The 18,938-nt window shown below is 42.6% G+C and overlaps 1 protein-coding gene across 3 annotated transcripts in view; it reads left to right on the top strand.

Moving 5' to 3' along the window:
• The window catches only part of EXPH5 (exophilin 5), an 87,779-nt gene that overhangs the window by 30,839 nt on the left and 38,002 nt on the right, over positions 1-18,938 (top strand). The window lies entirely within an intron of this gene.

Genomic DNA, 18,938 nt, shown 5'->3' with positions numbered 1-18,938 from the left:
GGTACAGAATTCTGGGCTGGAAATTGTTCTGTTTAAGTAGATTAAAGGTAGATGACCATTGTCTTCTTGCTTGGAAAGTTTCATTAGAGAAGTCTGCGGTCACTCTGATGGATTTGCCCCTGTAGGTCAACTGGCGCTTATTCCTGGCAGCTTGCAGGATCTTTTCTTTTGTCTTGACTTTGGACAGGTTCATCACAATGTGTCTTGGAGAAGCTCGGTTAGAGTTGAGGCAACCTGGGGTCCAATATCTTTCTGAAAGCAGTGTGTCAGAATCTTTGGTGGTATTTGGGAAATTTTCTTTTATAATATTCTCTAGTATGGCTTCCATTCCTCTGGGGCATTCTTCTTCCCCTTCTGGGATTCCTATAATTTGTATGTTGGAACGCTTCCTAAGGTCCCATAATTCTGACAGTGAACGTTCTGCTTTCTCTCTCTTCTTTTCAGCCTCTTTTACTATCTGAGTTATCTCAAGAAGTTTGTCTTCTACCTCTGAAATTCTTTCTTCTGCATGGTCTAACCTGTTGCTGATACCTTCCATTGCATCTTTAAATTCCATAAGGACTGCTTCATTTCCTTCAGCTCTGCTATATCCTTTCTATATTCTTCATATCGTTCATCTCTTATTTGATTCTGTTTTTGGATTTCCTTTTGGTTATTTTCCACTTTATTGGCAGTTTCCTTCATTGTTTCCATCATTTCCTTCATTGTTTTCATCATGTGTATTCTAAATTTCCTTTCTGTTATTCCTAACATTTCTTTATTGGTGGAATCCTCTGCAATAGCTACCTCATGGTCCCTTGGAGGGGTTGTTCTGGACTGGTTCTTCATGTTGCTTTCTTGCTCATGAGTGATTTCTTTTATCTGTTTCCTTGCCCTAATTTTCCTTTCACTTCCTCTTGCTCTTTAAGTTCCCATGCCTGTGGACTAAAGTTTCTTTCTTTTTTTTTTTTTTTTTGGCCGGGGCTGGGTTTGAACCTGCCACCTCTGGCATATGGGACCGGCGCCCTACTCCTTAAGCCACAGGCGCCGCCCCTAAAGTTTCAATGAGTCCTTTGGTATAGGACCAGAAGGATGAGAAGGTTGAAAAGCAAGAAGAGATAAAAGAAAGAAGGAAAGAACAAAAAGAAAATAGAGAAAGGAGAGGGGGTGGGTAAAAGGAATATTGACAAAAAGAAGAGAGGCACAGAAAGAGGGAGACAGCGCAATATAGGTGTACAGCAGTGTACTTTGACACAACCTTAAAAAAACCCCAACCTCTGGGGTTCCCAGTTGGGTGGTTCCCTTGAGGTGAGCAACTCTTTGCTAACTTGATCAGACACAGTACCCCACCTCCACCAAGTAGAGAGAAAAGATAACAATGCTATAAATCAAATAAAACAAGCAAACAGAAAACTTTACGGGATAAAATTGCGTGAGAAAACATATAATAGGGGTAGAAACACTAGCAAAAATGACATTCTAGTTTTTGAAAAAGGCAGCAATGGCAAATTGTATTTACACTAGAAAATTGGAGAAAGAAAAGAAAAAATCTGTATGGAAAAGGTTGAAATTAAAAAAAAACAACATCAAAATAAACAAAAAACAAACAAACAAAGAAAACAAAAACAAAGCAGTATATATATCTTGTTGTATATTGTCTGGGCCATAGGTGGTCTTCTGGGGTATGGTCTTCTGGGGTATGAGATATTAATTACAATGCTGATACGACTGGAGGCCTTCGCTGATTTCTCAAACCCCATAGGGTAGACACCCTAAGTCTCTCTTCAGCCCTCTTAAAAGGCACTTTAAGCTTCTAAACTTGCTAAGCAGAAGCTTTCCCAGGAAAGTGCTTGTCACTGGAATCACTGATGAAGTGGCTATCCACTTACCCAGTGTGCCAAAATCGGTGTCATTCTGCCCCTGAGGGTTACGGCTGTAAGGTGGCTCAGACCCCGCCTTTTAGGCTGCTCAGTCACTAGGTTACTAGGTCCCGCCTGATCCTTGCTCTGCAACCCCTAGGGCAGACCTTGTTCTGGCAGTTCTCGCACAATGGCTCCCTGCGGCCCACAGCCAAACACTATTAGCTCCGTCGGTCTGGTTCAGTGGCTCAGTCTGGTGTCCCAGACAACGCCCAAAGTTCTCCACACTCCCGCTCAAGCTCTCCCCGAGGCAGTTCAACTGAGTGCCAAGTCCAAAAACACCAAAACAGTTCACAGGTAAGGCCTTTCCGGTTTGCAGTCTGGCTGCTACTGCACTTACAGCTGTCGGCGGGATTAGACCAATCGAACACACGTGATTACTTGCCAGTTTTCCACTGTTTTTGTCCTCCTCTCGCGGTCCAGAAGTCTCTCGCTGACTCCCTATATCCTCAAAGGGATGATTATAGGCAGATCCCACCAGCCAGGGATGCCTGGAGTCTTATCTCCCCAGACTCACAATGCCCAGATGCAAAGAAGCTGTTACTCGGCCGCCATCTTGTTCTCCACCATTGTGTTTGCTGATTTTTAACAACCTTGGCATACAGAATAAAGTTTAGGTTAACTTTTTTCTTTGTTTTTTAATTCTGTAAATGTTAAATAGAAGAAGGGCACAAAATCATTTCTGATAAAAATAGAAGTTAAATATGTGTTAATAATTGTATGGCGCCTCTCTGCACATCTCAGGTGAATCAGCTGTGTCACGGTGCAGTCACACAGTGTGTCGGTACTATCTGTGTGAGCAGGTGACTGGCAGAAGGCCCAGAACAGGTGCCTTCTTTGCATCTGGGCATTGTGAGTCTGGGGAGATAAGACTCCAGGCATCCCTGGCTGGTGGGATCTGCCTATAATCATCCCTTTGAGGATACAGGGAGTCAGCGAGAGACTTTTGGACCGCGAGAGGAGGACAAAACTAAAGAACAGAAATCTTTAGTTTCCCCACAAGCCTTCTTTACATGAGATTGTAGGAAGCTTCCAGAAGACTTGGGTGATCTTAGTAATGAGTCTTCTCCTGTGTATCTATCAAGGAGGGAGTTGAGAGAATTTCTGAGTTTCTGGAATTCTCATTTTTAGCCCAACGACACAGGACAGTAATGAAAATATTAATAGATGGCCAGGTGCGGTGGCTCATGCCTGTAATCCTAGCACTCTGGGAGACTGGGGTGGGTAGACTTCCTGAGCTCACAAGTTTGAGATCAGCCTGAGCAAAAAGCAAGACCCCTGACTCTACTAAAAATAGAAGAACTGAGGCAATAGGATTGCTTGCGCCCAAGAGTTGGAGGTTGCTGTGAGCTATGACACCGTAGCACTCTACCCAGGGTGATGGCTTAAGACTCTGTCTCAAAAAAAAGAAAATATTAATAGATAATGATCGATGTTCATGGGTAAATTTGGACAGTTTCTTTTAATACAAGGCTAGCAAATAAAAACTTTCTATGACCATTTAAAACAAAGAAACAAAACTTCTTTTGCTCAGATTACCCTCCTTGCCAATGAAGGCCTCCACCCATTCCCCTCTTCCCACTCCCTTTCTCTGGTTTCCGTATTATTCACTGATTCTCTGGGGAGTGAGCATTACTTGTGACGAAGAATGGTAGATTCAGACTCTCACTTAATGGAGTTTATACATCTGATTCTGTCTTTTAAGCCCTATCTTTCTGCAGAAGGCCAATGCATGATTCTTGGTTTTCTATTATATGATCTGTCATGTCACAGCAAATTTGTACGTATCTTTTTCCACCAATAAATCCGCCTTCATATCATCCTTACAAATTTAAATGCTCACTATTTGAATTAAATCCTTTTTATTGTTGTTGAAGTTATTTTATTTATTTATTTTTATTGCCCTCAATAGAGTACTATGGCATCATAATTCACAGCAACCTCCAATTCCTGGGCTCAAGAGATTCTCTTGCCTCAGCCTCCCAAGTAGCTGGGACTACAGTGCCTGCCACAACGTCTGGCTATTTTTTTGTTGCAGTTTGGCCAGGGCCGGGTTTGAACCCACCACCCTTGGTATATGGTGCCGGCACCCTACCCACTGAGCCACAGGCACCGCCCAAGTTGATGTTATTTTTGAGACAATGTCTCACTTTGTCACCCTTGGTAGAGGGCCATGGCATCACAGCTCACAGCAACTTCAAACTCTTGGGCTCAAGCAATCCTAGCCTCCCTAATAGCTGGGATTAGGGGCACCCACCACAATTGTGACTATTTTTAGAGATGAGGTCTTGCTCTAGCTCAGGCTGGTCTGAAACTCCTGAGTTCAAGCAGTCTGCCTGCCTGGGCTTCCCAGAGTACTAGGATTACAGGTTAAATCTTTTTTTTTTTTTTTTTTAACTCACACAGACATTTTTCAATCCTTTATTCAAATGCCAGCACTAAGTTAGATCATGGGACAAAGGATATGTAGAAAGGGCATTGAAAGCAAAAGAGAAACTTAGGAAATGGCCCAGATAGCATGGAAGAGCATTTGGATGCTTGGCACCTGGTGTTTAAACGATGGAATGATGGGGATCAAGTCTCTAAAAATAGCCACAATTGTGAGGCAATAGAGCCATGAACAGGTAGAAGGTATGGAGCAGAGAGAAAAGCTGCAAGAAGAAAACCAGCTACGATGAGAGAAGCGGGTAGGGAGATGCAGAACAGAGAAGGTGGCCACCACCTGTGATGACCAGCCCAGCTGACTGGTCTGTTCAAGGCTCTATTGCCTCACAGCTTCTACTCATGACTCTGCTCAACGCTTTCTCACTGTGTGTCTGTCAGCCTTTGTGTCACTTTAGTTCATCTTAAGTTGTCATCGTGATTTCAAGACGTGCCAACAGGAAAGACATGATTACATTGTTAGTCACTCTCTAAAATACAGCATATCAGCTGAGCAGCCTTCTCGCCCCATACATATGCCAAGTAAACACTCCTTTTTATTTCTACTTTTCTTCTATAAAAGGTACCTGGAATTACTGCTTCCTTCATTGACATTTCTTTTCATTTTGGGGAAATGGGTTGATTGTTTACAGACCGAGTTCCATTATTTTTTTACCTATTCTTGGTGCACTGAGTCACATTTAAAGTACATAAAATCTTCTGGTGTTATATTTTCATTTGTGTTGTACATAGTATAACAAAGTGATTTTACAATAAACATTGAGATTTTACATAAATTATTTAATTGCATCATAAAGAATGATCACAAGTTTTGTTACTGAGATTGAGAAAGAAAAATTTAGATACTAGAATCTGAAAGTTAAAATGATGGCACATAATAAGAACAGATAACAATGACATTACCAGAAAAATATCTTTTATAAAAAGTCAAGCTTCCATAAGTAAGTTTCATGTTTCATAATTTGGAGTAGACACTTGCATTTGCACTGTTAACATTACTTCTTTTTGGCTCCGGGCCTGTAGCTCAGTGAGTGGGGTGCCAGCCATATACACCAAGGCTGGCAGGTTTAAGCCCAGCTGGGCATGCTGAACAACAATGACAACTGCAAACAAAAAAAATAGCCTGGTATTGTGGCGGGTGCCTGTAGTCCCAGCTACTCGGGGGGCTGAGGCAAGAGAATCACTTGAGCCCAAGAGTTTGAGGTTGCTGTGAGCTGTGATGCTACAGCACCCTACCAAGAGTGAAATAGTGAGACTCTGTCTCAAAAAAAACAAACAAACAAACTTGATTTTATCTCAGGTACAGATTTTGTTATAGAATCCTTCTAAAAGTGCTTGTTTTGGTAAATAAATATCAATACATCTAAAGACAAAATGTAAAAAGGTCTTCTGACTAATGCCACGTGGAAATAATACATGTGTGTGGAATAACTAGTCAGCAGAGTGATCACCCTGATGATTCAAGGGGGGAAACTTTCAAAGTCATGTCCTGTGGCGTGTGATTCTGCAGTGATTTCTGATGAGGGGGAATGGTTTTGTCAGGTCGTTTGGCTTGTCAATTTGTTTTTTTTTTTTTTTTAGTCAGAGCCTCAGGCTGTCACCCTGGATGGAGTACGGTGGCATCACAGCTCACAGCAACCTCCAACTCCTGGGCTCAAGCAAGTCTCCTGCCTCCGCCTCCCAAGTAGCTGGGACTACAGGCACCCGCCACAACGCCTGGCTATTTTTTTTTTTTTTTTTTAGTCAGAGCCTCAGGCTGTCACCCTGGATGGAGTACGGTGGCATCACAGCTCACAGCAACCTCCAACTCCTGGGCTCAAGCAAGTCTCCTGCCTCCGCCTCCCAAGTAGCTGGGACTACAGGCACCCGCCACAACGCCTGGCTATTTTTTTTTTTTTTTTTGGTTGCAGCCATCATTGTTGTTTGGCGGGCCTGGCTGGATTTGAACCCTCCAGCTCAGGTGTACGTGGCTGGCGCTTTAGCTGCTTGAGCCACAGGCGCCGAGCCTGGCTTGTCAATTTGTAAGGCAGATTTGCTAGAGAGGACTTGCAAAAGGTGGCAACCATTTGGTCAGGGTTACTTCCAGCCTTAACTCTATGTTACAAACTCTATGTTACAAACTATGTTACAAACTACAAATCCAAACCTGTGAGCTTTAAAGGATGTCGGTATCAAGCTTTCTTTGCCCCAGTGAGTGAATCCTGCAGTGAGCCTGTGCTATCCCTGACAGCAACCTGGGAGCAGTACATTCTTGGGGGTGACATTTAGAAACTGCTAGGCGTTTTCTCAGCATTATATTGTAACTGGCTCCCCATTGAATAAATTTATTGATCCCTGTAAAATCCTCTCCTTTAAGAACTTTGTGACCTTTTGAGTTGTTCCCCAAAAAACGATGGCTGCAGGATGAAGAAGCTGAGATTCCAAAGGCCCCTGAGCAACATTCCTGTTGCCAAGAATCACCATCCCCTGTGACCTGCCCCAGGGTGTAGCTCCTTGAGAGTCACACCCTGACCTGCCCCCAGGCACATGGCCCTTCCTTTAAAAGCCCATAATATTCCTTAGGTGGAGAGAAGGATTTGAGGCAGCTTCCCCATTCTCCCAACAAGGCAATCCTCATTGTTTTGGTAATCTTTGTGCACAGCATAAGGGCACCTAGATCCAATCCGCCTTCCAGTCTCCCACAACAGTACCCCAAACCAAAGACTGAGCAGCTATTCCAGATCTCTCTCTCTTTCCTCTCACCTGTGAGGGCCCAGGAGGGAGAGGCTCATGTTCTGCCCTTAAATTCCTTAAAGTTAAAGCTAATGCTAATTCCAGGGCGGTGCCTGTGGCTCAGTGGGTAGGGCACCAGCCCCATATACTGAGGGTGGCAGGTTCGAACTCGGCCCCGTCCAAACTGCAACAAAAAGAATAGCTGGGCATTGTGGGGGGCGCCTATAGTCCCAGCTACTCAGGAGGCTGAGGCAAGAGAATCACCTAAGCTCAGGATTTGGAGGTTGCTGTGAGCTGTGATGCTACAGCACTCTACTGAGGGCGATAAAGTGAGGCTCTGTCTCTAAAAAAATAATAATAATAATAATAAAGCTAATTCCAGAATGTTGGATTTGAATTCCTTTTCTAACACCTTGAAAATTGCATAATTTTGGTTTTGCATTGGCATCTGATCTCATCTATATTTCATGCAATTAAGTAACAAACATTTTTGAAATATTACTAATATTTTCTCTCTAGATTATTAGGCTTTTGTCACAGTCCTCTTCTACATGAGAAAAATGAACAATCCTTGCTGTTAAATAAGTATGCATAAAATTGCATAATACAGAGGGTGAATTAAGTCGAATATGGTAATTGTGGACTTTAGTGACAATATGAGAAATGAAAGTAATGTAGTCTTGTGATCTTTTTGCCTGGACATAGAAGGAATCTATGGGAATAACCCTTTCCTTTAACCTTGTAAAATAGCACAGCCTCCTCTTTCTTCTTTAACTTGCAGGACAGGTTCTAAGAATGAACATTAAATTGCCCCCGAGTATGAGGGAAAAGACATGCTCTGAATTCTTTTTAGTGAAAACGAAGGAGCACTAGATACTCATGCGTATGGTTCTGTCTTGTTGCCTAACTCCTGTAACTAGTACAGATGATGTGGTCAGAATTTAGGATGCAGTCTTCTTTGGGAAGAAGCCATGAATAATATAATAAGCAGATCTAAGATGTTGAGATCATATATTTTATCTAAGGATCAGAACCTTCTGGCGCTAACCTGCTTTGCTACTATGCTGGTGACAGTCTTTCAAGAGGCGTTTCTGTCCCATCCTGAAGCTCTGAGCAACTCCCTTGTGTTAAGCCTTGTCCTACAAGTTTCAGGGCAAGGTCTGAGAATCTGTATAAAGAGCAATGAGAGGGATGCAAAAGCTAAAAACTCTTGTTTTTCATTCATTTGTATTCTTTTGTTGGGTTGGTCAATGAATATTTATTCACTATCTGCTGTGTGTTCAGGGATTCTGATACCTGACTTAGGGAGCAGACTGACAATCCAGAGAAGAGACTCCCAGCACAGAGGAAAGTGCAGAGACTAACAGGAGGGCTATTCCAGGCAGGTGTTGAATGATCTGGGCTCAGGAAAATAATTGGGTAATAACTGGTATCACTCAATGGATATTATCAGGCTGCGGGTCTGAACTAGGTACAACCCTGGTTCTTTCAATCACCACTTTACAAGTTTTCACCTTCCATGGTTTTAGTCTCTTGTACTATAAAAATGAGTGTAAATACCTACTTCACTGGGTTCCTGTGGTTAAATGAGATAATCTCTGTGGAAGTACCCAGGGAGGCAGCTATCACCTTGTGGGATTAATAGTTCACTCCAGGCCCACTTTCTTCTGCAAGGAACAGTGTGTCTTTATGGCGGGCAACTTCCCCACATGGTTATTTTCTGAAATTAGACTGGAAACCAGGTTAAGGTAGATAGATACAAGTGGGCCAGGTGTGGTGGATCACGCCTGTAATCTCAGCACTTGGGGAGGCCGAGACTGGTGGATCACTTGACCTCAGGAGTTCAAGACCAGCCTGAACAAGAGTGAGACCCTATCTCTACTAAAAAAAAAAAAAAAAAAACTGGATCTGGTGATGGGCACCTGTAGCCCTATACTTGGGAGGCTGAGGCAAGCGGATCACTTGAGCCAAAGAGCTTGAGATTGCTATGAGCTGTGACGCCACGGCCCAAAGTGACAGTGAGACTGTCTCAAACAATCAAATGAACGAACAAAAAATGATAGGTACAAGTATAGGCTCTTCCTGTGTTTTGAAATAGTATGCCTTATTTGAGTTTGGAAGAGTATTTGTCTTTAGACCTTTGAATAAAATGTGTGCAGCAATCCAGTAGCCCAGATGGCGCGTTCAGAGCCATCTGAGAGCCAGCCCACAGCCTGGCAGTGCGCCTTTCCCAGGGGACTCCTCTTGTCCTGAGTGTGCCATCTAAACTGCAGCTGTGAACATCTGCACTGCAGAGTTGGCTTTTCTCATAATAATACTGTTGATTTAAGTGTAACATGGAATCTGTTGGGCCTATAGGGTTCTCCCTCCACCACAGAAGGAAAAACTTAAGGATGGTTCTCTTTACTACCACAACCTCTTTTATTTGGGGGGTGATAACACATAACCACTAACTCTCCTGCACCAATTTTACCACCTATCCTACACATTCCACAGGTCACAATGACAGTACTTTATTTTGTGTCAAGCAGAGATGCATGGGCCTTACATGTGTTAACTCCAGTAATCCTCACAAAAGCTCCAGCAGATAGTGTTACTCTTATTCCCGTTTCACAGATGAGTGAACTGAGGTACTAAGAGGTAAAAATCACACATTAATAAAGATCAGGGGCAGGGCAGCGCCTGTGGCTCATTCGGTAGGGCACCGGCCCCATATACCGAGGGTGACGGGTTCAAACCCGGCCCCGGCCAAACTGCAACCAAAAAATAGCTGGGCGTTGTGGCGGGCGCCTGTAGTCCCAGCTACTTGGGAGGCTGAGGCAAGAGAATTGCTGAAACCCAGGAGTTGGAGGTTGCTGTGAGCTGTGTGAGGCCACGGCACTCTACTGAGGGCCATAAAGTGAGATTCTGTCTCTATAAAAAAATAAAAAAATAAAAATAAAGATCAGGGGCAGCATTCATACCAGGTAATCTGATTATCATTTAGCTTCTCTGTATTTTAATTTCCTTCTTAGTAAAATAGGAGTAAGGGTTCTTATGAAGATTGAATTAGTTAATACAGGCTGGGTACAGTGGCTCAGGCCTATAAAATAGGCACTTTGGTTGGCTGAGGTTGGTGGATTGCTTGAGGCCAGGAGTTTGAGACCAGCCTGGGCAATAGTAGTACAGTTCTGTGTCTAAACAATAACCATCTGGGTGTGGTGGTGCCTGTGGTCCTTACTCCTTGGGAAGCTGAGGCAGGAGGATCATTTCAGCCACTGCATTCCAGCCTGAACAACAGAGCCAGACCCTGTATCTAACAAATGAATGAATAAATGAATAAGTAAGTTAATATGTGTAACCATTCCTAGCCCAGGGCAAGTACTGGATAACTGTTACCGATGATAAGTTTTCCAGTGTTATTCCTGTGGAAAAAATTATTTTTTACATACATGATTTTATTGTGTGCAAGATCATATCTCACATTTACATCAAATAGTGAGTTGCTTGGCTCAGTACCTGTAGCTCAGCGGCTAAGGTGCCAGCCACATACACCAGAGCTGGTGGGTTCAAACCTAGACTGGGTCTGCTGAACAACAATGACAACTACAACAAAAAAATAGCTGGGTGTTGTGGCAGGTGCCTGTAGTCCCAGCTACTTGGGAGGCTGAGGCAAGAGAATCACTTGAGTCCAAGAGTTTGAGGTTGCTGTGAGCTGTGATGCCATAGCACTCTACCGAGGTCAACATAGTGAGACTCTGTCTCAAAAAAAAAAAAAAAATATTGAGTTGCTTCATAATGACTACAGAATAAGTTCTACAAGAACTCATTCATTTCCCCCCAAATTGAACAAATATATATTGATCAACTATGAGTCAAGGATTGTCCCAGGCCCTGGAAATACCAAAATGAATGAGACGCACAGTACCTGTCCTCATGGGGCTGACAGCCTGGCACAGTTGGAAGTGACACTGGGGGATTTCTTACTGGTCTGGGTAAAAAGTATAAGCATATTCAAAAAGAGATAAGATAAACCTAGGAAGACAGAAGAGCTCTGAGGGTATAGAAGGTATTGACACTTAAACTGTGTCTTACCTCGGGGTGGACAGCTGGTCTTTCCAATAGCACCTTCTGTAGGATAAATATTAGAAAGGGATGACTCTTGGTAAAAGGTCAATCACTGTGGTCTGAACCAGTGTGGGAATTACACATCCTTATTGTTACTGAAATAACTTATTTTTTCCTTCGATTGTGACTTTGAATCATGTGAAAATAAACCTTCAAAAGGTTACAACAGTTGATTTAAAAAAATACAGAAAAAGTTATCCTTTATCTTAGAGCGGGCAGTTTCAATCACAGCCATTCTAGGAGTTTAAACGGGTGTTCTTACCTATCTTGGCTCTAATGCTGGTGCCGTTATTTTGTTGCCCCTTTTTGAGTCCTAGGGTTTGTTGTTGTTGATTGCTTTAGTTTACCACTTTTCCTTATCTGAGCTGCCTTCACTCCAGACTTCCCTCTGTAGTTTGACTTTACCCTTATGGAAAGAACACATTTTTCAATATTCTCACTTGCCTTTTCTAATCCCTGCCCCTCCCTGAGTATTGGCTATGAACTGAGCCAAAGAACAAGCTTTGATATCAGGGACAAAAACTCTCAAATAACAGTCTTTTTATTTATTTTATTTATTTTTTTTTTTTTGCAGTTTTTAGCTAGGGCTGGATTTGAACCCGCCACCTCCGGCATATGGGGCCAGCACCCTACCGCTTTGAGCCACAGGTGCCGCCCATAACAGTCTTTTTAGAAGAGCAGCAGGAAGAAGAGAGACCAGGCTCTGGATGACAGAGCTGCTGATGCAGCCGCCCAGCCACAGGGCTTTTGCTTCCTTTACTCCGCCTCTTTCTGAGAACTCGGGGTAGTTATTCTGAAACTTTCCCTAGGAAGCGAGTGATAAGAAATCTGTACATGGAAGTATCACCTATCTGGAGTAGAAAACAAACAGCAACACTTTTCTTGCGATGGTGAGTCTCCCTTGGGGCTTCAGGGTTTTGGAAAGGTTCTTGCTTGGACACAGTGAGGGATTCTCCCTATGACGCTGGCGGTTAAGCTCTGACTCAGGATACAATTCCTGCCCAGTGCCCTGCATTTGTGCTTTTCAGTGTGTTGTAGTTGCTGGGTGATATGAAGCAAAATATGTTTGAATTCCTATGTGAGAGGAAAACGTGAATGCTGCTTTGATCTGTAAATCAAGTGACAAATTCACCTTTAAAGAAGTTGGTGTAATTGAAAAATTCATTCCAGGGTTCACTGATGACTGAACTTGTTTGGGGGAACTATTTGGGAGGAGGTCCTTGAAACTAGAGAGTTGCTAGGGATCAGGGACCTTACCTGCCTGGAAGGCAGAACAAGGAGTAACAAGACAGTCAGGAGCGAGATAATCAGCTGTCAAAGAAAAGTGATATACGTGCAGAAATCAGAAAAATAAGTAAAGTTGGGTGTGGGTGTCGTGAGAAGACAAAAAAAAAATAGATGTGAGAACAGGAAAAGAGGAATTAATGCCCTTGGCAAGAGTGGTAACAAGGGGAATTATTCTGAAAAATATTTGAGATTTTCCTGACAAAATGGAGCTATAAATTTCTGTTTACTGGCTTAGGGAAATTTTTTGCTTTCAAAACATCTATAACTGCTCTCTATTCAATTATATTTGAGTTATCATTACCACTTGTTTAATTGGCAAAAGTCATTGAAAGTTTCTATCAATTGCATTGTTTATGTAGGGCTAATAATACCCATACGTCAATGAGGTCTATGGTTAGGAGAATATGGGTTTTATTTTATTTTATTGAGACATAGTTGACCTCTGTTGCCATGAGTAGAGTGCTGAGATGTCATAGCTCACAGCAACCTTAAACTCCTGGGCTCAAGTGATCCTTTTGTCTCAGCCTCCTGAGTAGCTGGGACTATAGGCATACACCACCATGCCTGGCTAGTTTTTCTATTTGTAGTAGAGACAGGATCTCACTTGGCTCAGGCCTCTCGGAGCGATAGGATTACAGGTGTGAACCATGTCACCTGGCCAGAACATGGGCTTTAGAATCAGAGGCGTAAGCTCACATCTCAGTTCAATAACTCCAACCTGTCAAACTTCCGTATTCTCTTTGTAAGGACACCACTGTCTGGAGTGTCTTGGTAAGGATTGGCAATAATGACTGAAAAATCCTGGGAGATAGTGCTCAATCCATACAATCTGCTGTCATTTTTTATTGGTATTATTTCACCTTAACATAGGGAGTTTGGTCAGGTTATTTCATGAGGCCTTTTTGAGCTTTATAAGATTTCTCAATGATTTAAATGTGATATAGGAATATTGAGGGGTTTTTTTGACCATAGATTTTAGACCAGAAGATATCTTGAAGATAACCTCAATCCATGTTCATTTTTTTGTTGCATGATGACAAACTACTGCAAAAACTTAAAGGCTTAATACAACTCTCATTTCTTACCATACAATTATGTGGGATAGCATTTGGGCTGTACTCAACTGGTGGTTTACCTGGGATCACTGATTTGGGTTTACTAGTCTGACAGCTTGTGGGTCTGAATGGTCTAAGGTGGCTTCTCCTACATGTCGGGCAGTTGGTGATGGCCCTCAGCTGGGCCTCTGTGTATGATCTTGACCTCAAGGAGCCTAGCTAAGGCTTCTTATACAGACGTCTCAAGGTCCCAAGACAGAGATAGCAAAAGAGGCAAAGTCCCTTGAAGCCTGAACTCAGAAGGCTCGATTTCATTTACCATATTCCGTTTGTCTAACTAAGGACACACCAGGCCAGCCCAGATTCCAGGGTGGGGAAGAATAGCAAAGTTGCAGAGTTGAGGAGTGTGCCTGCAGGGCTGAGAGGGATCTAGAGGCCTTATTTGCAAACAATCAACCCATTACCTCTTTTACAAATGGGAAAAATAAAGCCAAGAAAGATAAATATTTGACTGAGATCACCCAGCTAGAACCCCACAGGATTCCTGTGTTCTTTCTACTACCTGGTGGTAACTCAAGAATGGGCCAGGGTTTCATTAGCAGGGATAAGTGAGGCCAAAAAATGGGAGATAAAGAGATAGCTATCATTTACTGAGCCATTCTAAGTGGTTAGTACACGATTAATTAGTCACAGAAATAAAGGTGAGCACCAAGGCTTGTTCAGAACAAAGACAAAGAAAGGTGGCTGGTAAAGGCACAGCTGGGGGAGACAAAGAGGAAGGGGAGATGGGATTCATAACTCAAAGAAAAATAAATGTAACTCATGTGGAGGGACATAAGAGGGGTGGCATGTCCAGGAAGGGGCAGGATGGAAACCAAGGCAGCACTGGTCAGGCTAAGATTCATGTGGGCAAAGAAAGGACATTTGGACTGGAGGAGAGGGCCGGGCCTGCACCTCAGCAAGAAAAGACCTGATTTAATTTAGTCAACTTGATCAGCCTAAGGGTAAAAGAAATTAGAAGTGTACACAACAGACCCTTGTGATATGTTGAGTCATGCTGGACTAATTAAGCAGAGAAGCTGGGTACTAGTAAGTAATTTGCCTGTATGTGGGTCGTTTGCAACCCAAAGGTCTTCTCGTGGGCGTGAAGTAGACTATCCACCCTGATTGGCTGCCTGAGAACATACAAACCGTGGTAGATGAGGAAGAGCCTGGCGCAGGCTGGTTGTGAACTTGGTTGAATTCCACTTACAGACAAATGTTACCTCTGTCAGACTGAGACCAGCTGAGATGTAAAATACTATACTCGTGGTTCAGTCACTGTGCCTCTGCTTTCTGCACATCGTTTTTCCTTACTTGGTAATGTGGCGTATGTTTGATATTTTACTTTTGTAAGTAAACACGTAAGTCTAAACCAGTGATTTTATGTACAATTGTTAACAATCGTCACATTCCTTTTTGTATAAGCAGCTCAGTCAACCATTGTAAATTTATATTTTATATGTCATACTATACTATAGTATTTTACAAGGCTCTTAGGTACTGTAAGGTTAAGAAAGTGAGTTAATAGGTACCCACGGGGTTTAACTTTTTTGTCATTCACTATTCATAATGAATGACAAAAAAGTCATCCCAACTTCAAAGGCCAGAACTATCTGTTTTACTTCCTTGGTAACAGTAAACACCACCCATTATTGGCCACCTAAATCTTGAATTCCTGGCTTTTGGCTGTACATGTTTATCTACTTTCCCGACAAATAGGATCAACCTTGAAACATTTCTGCTTTAAAAGCTTACAAATTTCTTAAATCTTCATATATCTACTTATCACTACTATCTGAATTTCATTTACCTGTCACCACTATCTGAATTTCATTTCTCATTCTCTTTAGCAGATAAATATTAGCATAAATGTATCTACAGATTATTAATGTTTTTACCTACTTTAGTCACAGCCAGAAGGTTTGTATGGCTCAATGTTCAAACTTTTTATTTTTATTTTTATTTTTTTATTGTTGGGGATTCATTGAGGGTACAATAAGCCAGGTTACACTGATTGCAATTGTTAGGTAAAGTCCCTCTTGCAATCATGTCTTGCCCCCATAAAGTGTGACACACACCAAGGCCCCACCCCTCAATGTTCAAACTTTAATCAAAATAAAAGCAAAAATCCTGGGTGAAATATTTAAAACAAATAAGAAAAATAATGAACTAGTATTTTCTGTCAAATATGTCTCATTCCAATGTAATACATTTTATTTTATTTTATTATTATTTTTTTTTTTGTAGAGACAGAGTTTCACTTTATTGCCCTTGGTAGAGTGCCGTGGCGTCACACAGCTCACAGCAACCTCCAACTCCTGGGCTTAGGCGATTCTCCTGCCTCAGCCTCCCAAGTAGCTGGGACTACAGGCGCCCGCCACAACGCCTGGCTATTTTTTTGGTTGCAGTTTGGCCGGGGCTGGGTTTGAACCCGCCACCCTAGGCATATGGGGCTGGCGCCCTACTCACTGAGCCACAGGTGCCGCCGTGTAATACATTTTATTAAACAAAGAAAACAAAAATTCTTACAAAAATTGCTGACAATTATAAATAGTGCCACCAAAATATTAAATTTGAAAAAGAAAAATAATTGAAATAGTTAAGTTTAAGGTTTTTTAAAGTATATGTGCACTATCTCTATGAGTGGCATCTTTTACCCACTAATGTAAATCAGAAATCTAGGAATCTTCCTTGAAAAGTCTCTGGCCCTAACCTCCCAAAATCACTTCATCACTTGGGTGTCAATTTTCCCCCTAAGTCACTCTGAACTCACTTTCCACTTTTCCTAAGCTTCACTACCACCATCCTGGTACAAGCAGATGCTTTTCTCTTAAACCTTACATATACCCTCACTGGTCTCGTGTCTCCCACTGGAGTTTACTCTCCACCTGCAGCTAGGATGATTTTTTTTTTGCAGTTTTTGGCCAGGGCCGGGTTTGAACCCCCACCTCCAGCATATGGGACCAGCACCCTACTCTGTTGAGCCACAGGTGCCGCCCTAGATGATCTTTAAAGATGCAAATCTGATGCGTCACACCCCTGCTAAGCCATCCATGTTTTCTCCTTGCTTAGGACCAAATGCCAAACTGCTTAACCTGACCCCTACTGCGGTGTGATCCAATGGCAGCCTGTCTGGCCCCCTTGGGTTAGCATTGCCCTTCATCTCTGAACTCCAGCTCTGTGGGCATCATTTCACTCCTTGCTTCTTCCCTTGGGGCACCTGCTGCTCTACCACGGCTGCCCCCCTGCCTGGAGAGCCCTCTCCCGGACACTTGTGCCACTACTCTTCCATCCTGCATTCTGCCAGCCTCATATCATCTTCTCAGGGACATCTTTGCTGCTGCCCCAGCCTGAGGGTCCCTTGTTATGTGCTCTCATAGCATATAACATTTTTCCTTTTTTTATTGTTTGCCCCATGCAGAAACAAGCACTACCCCCCACAGCAGAATTTAAATCCCATGAGGGGAAGGACTTGACTTTTTCACCGCTCTGCCCAGCATCTAATGTGTGTTGAATGAGTATCTCATATTTACTACCGGTTGTTACTTTCTGGCTGTGTTGTTACTGGATTCATCTTTTTCCTGCTAGACTATGAGCTCTTCGGGGGCTGAGCCATACCTGCTCTGCTTGCCCTGTGTCCCAGCATCTACACCATGGGAGGCAGGACTTTCTCAGTCGTGTGCTGAATTCTTGTATCACAGTCATGGGGAGAATGCAGAGGAGAAATCACACCAAAAGGGCAACAGTGACTTGTGTTAGGATTATGATGATATGACAGACTTTTTGCTGTCTACCTCCAAAAAATATTTAATAGAAAAATGACAACATAAATACAAATTCAGAATTAAACAGAAAGAAGAAAACTGTACACAGCGGCGCCTGTGGCTTAGTGAGTAAGGCACCAGCCCCACATGCCGAGGGTGGCAGGTTTGAGCCTGGCCCCGGCCAAATTGCAGCAAAAAATTGCCAGGCGTTGTGGCGGACACCTGTAGTCCCAGCTACTCGAGAGGCTGAGGCAGGAGAATCACCTAAGCCCAAGAGCTGGAGGTTGCTGTGAGCTGTGACACCACAGCACTCTACTGAGGGGTGACAAAGTGAGACTCTGTTTCTAAAAAAAAAAAAAAAGAAAGAAAGAACTGAACATATTGAATAATAAAAAAATAAAATTGAACATAACGAAATAAGCTAAAAATAGAAATGATACCTATTATTATTCTACTCTAAAAGATTGTGCAGTTTCATTTTTTTCTTATCTACTTGTCACTACTATCGGAAGTTTGTCCCAAATGAGGGATCATTTTCATATAGTTGTATTAGATATAATGTTGTTTTTTTGTTTTTCCTATTTCATATGGGGTTATACATATTTTCCCAGGATTCTGCATTATCTGTATAATTACTGTTAACAACTTTATGATATTCAGTTAAATTAATGTACTTGGAGTGGGATTATTGCTTTAAGATGTATTTCCTGGAGTATAGTTCAAAGTGTATGAATACTTGCAGGGAAATACAGACTTTTGGTTCTATTTGCCAAAAGAGGGGCAAGAGTAGGCAGTGATGGATATGTGTCCAAGTGTGGAATGAGTGCTTGAGCCGGGATTATGTGAAGTATGATTATTTTTAAAGGAGAATCTATGTTACATCAAGCCTGTCAGGAAAAACATTGTGTTTACATAGGATGTTCATAAGTTGGGTAGCTTGACTGTCATCTGAAATGAGATATTCCAGTGTCTACTAAGAAGTAGAGGAGGGTGCTGCTGGCATTTGGAGGCCCGACAATTAAGGGGGTGGTCCAAGAAAGTGGAGGTTGTGTACAAATGTGGCACATTAGTAAGTAGGTGTTAGTAAGTTGGAAGCAGCCAGTATTGGTTAGATGCAGACACTTAAGATTTCCTAGTCTGTTCTATTAGTAATGGAGGAAGCAATAGAGAAGAGACCGGCTGACCAGGGTCAGAGGGTGGCAGTGGCAAAAGAAGAGACACCAAAGCAGATTTTGTGGGCTGAACAATGACTGCTGCCTAATGGTCAAAATACTTGACCATTACTTGACTGTAGTCAAAATACTTGACTGCTTTTCAAAATACGCGTCGGGGCAGGGTGAGCTCTGGCTTCTTTCTCCCATATTTTTGTGAAATGGCAGTATCGTAGCCTTAAGCAGGAACCTGAGTTATGGCCATCTCAGCTCACTGCCTTTAACCCAAATTCTCTGCTTTGCAGACATCTTGCTCGTCACCTTCTTGGTAATACCAAGAGCCTAACTCTTGTGCCTTCCAGCAGACCGTGGATAAAGGGCAAAACTACTGAGTCACATGAAATACTTCCATAAATAGCAGAAGTTCCCAAGACTGGAACCCAGCAACATGCCTAACTTCTTCATCGGTGCTTTGCAAAA

The sequence above is a fragment of the Nycticebus coucang genome, chromosome 6 (genome assembly GCF_027406575.1).
Source record: "Nycticebus coucang isolate mNycCou1 chromosome 6, mNycCou1.pri, whole genome shotgun sequence".
Taxonomy (NCBI): Eukaryota; Metazoa; Chordata; class Mammalia; order Primates; family Lorisidae; genus Nycticebus; species Nycticebus coucang.
Note: the sequence above shows the minus strand (reverse complement) of the source record. Positions and strands in the feature narration are given on the sequence as shown.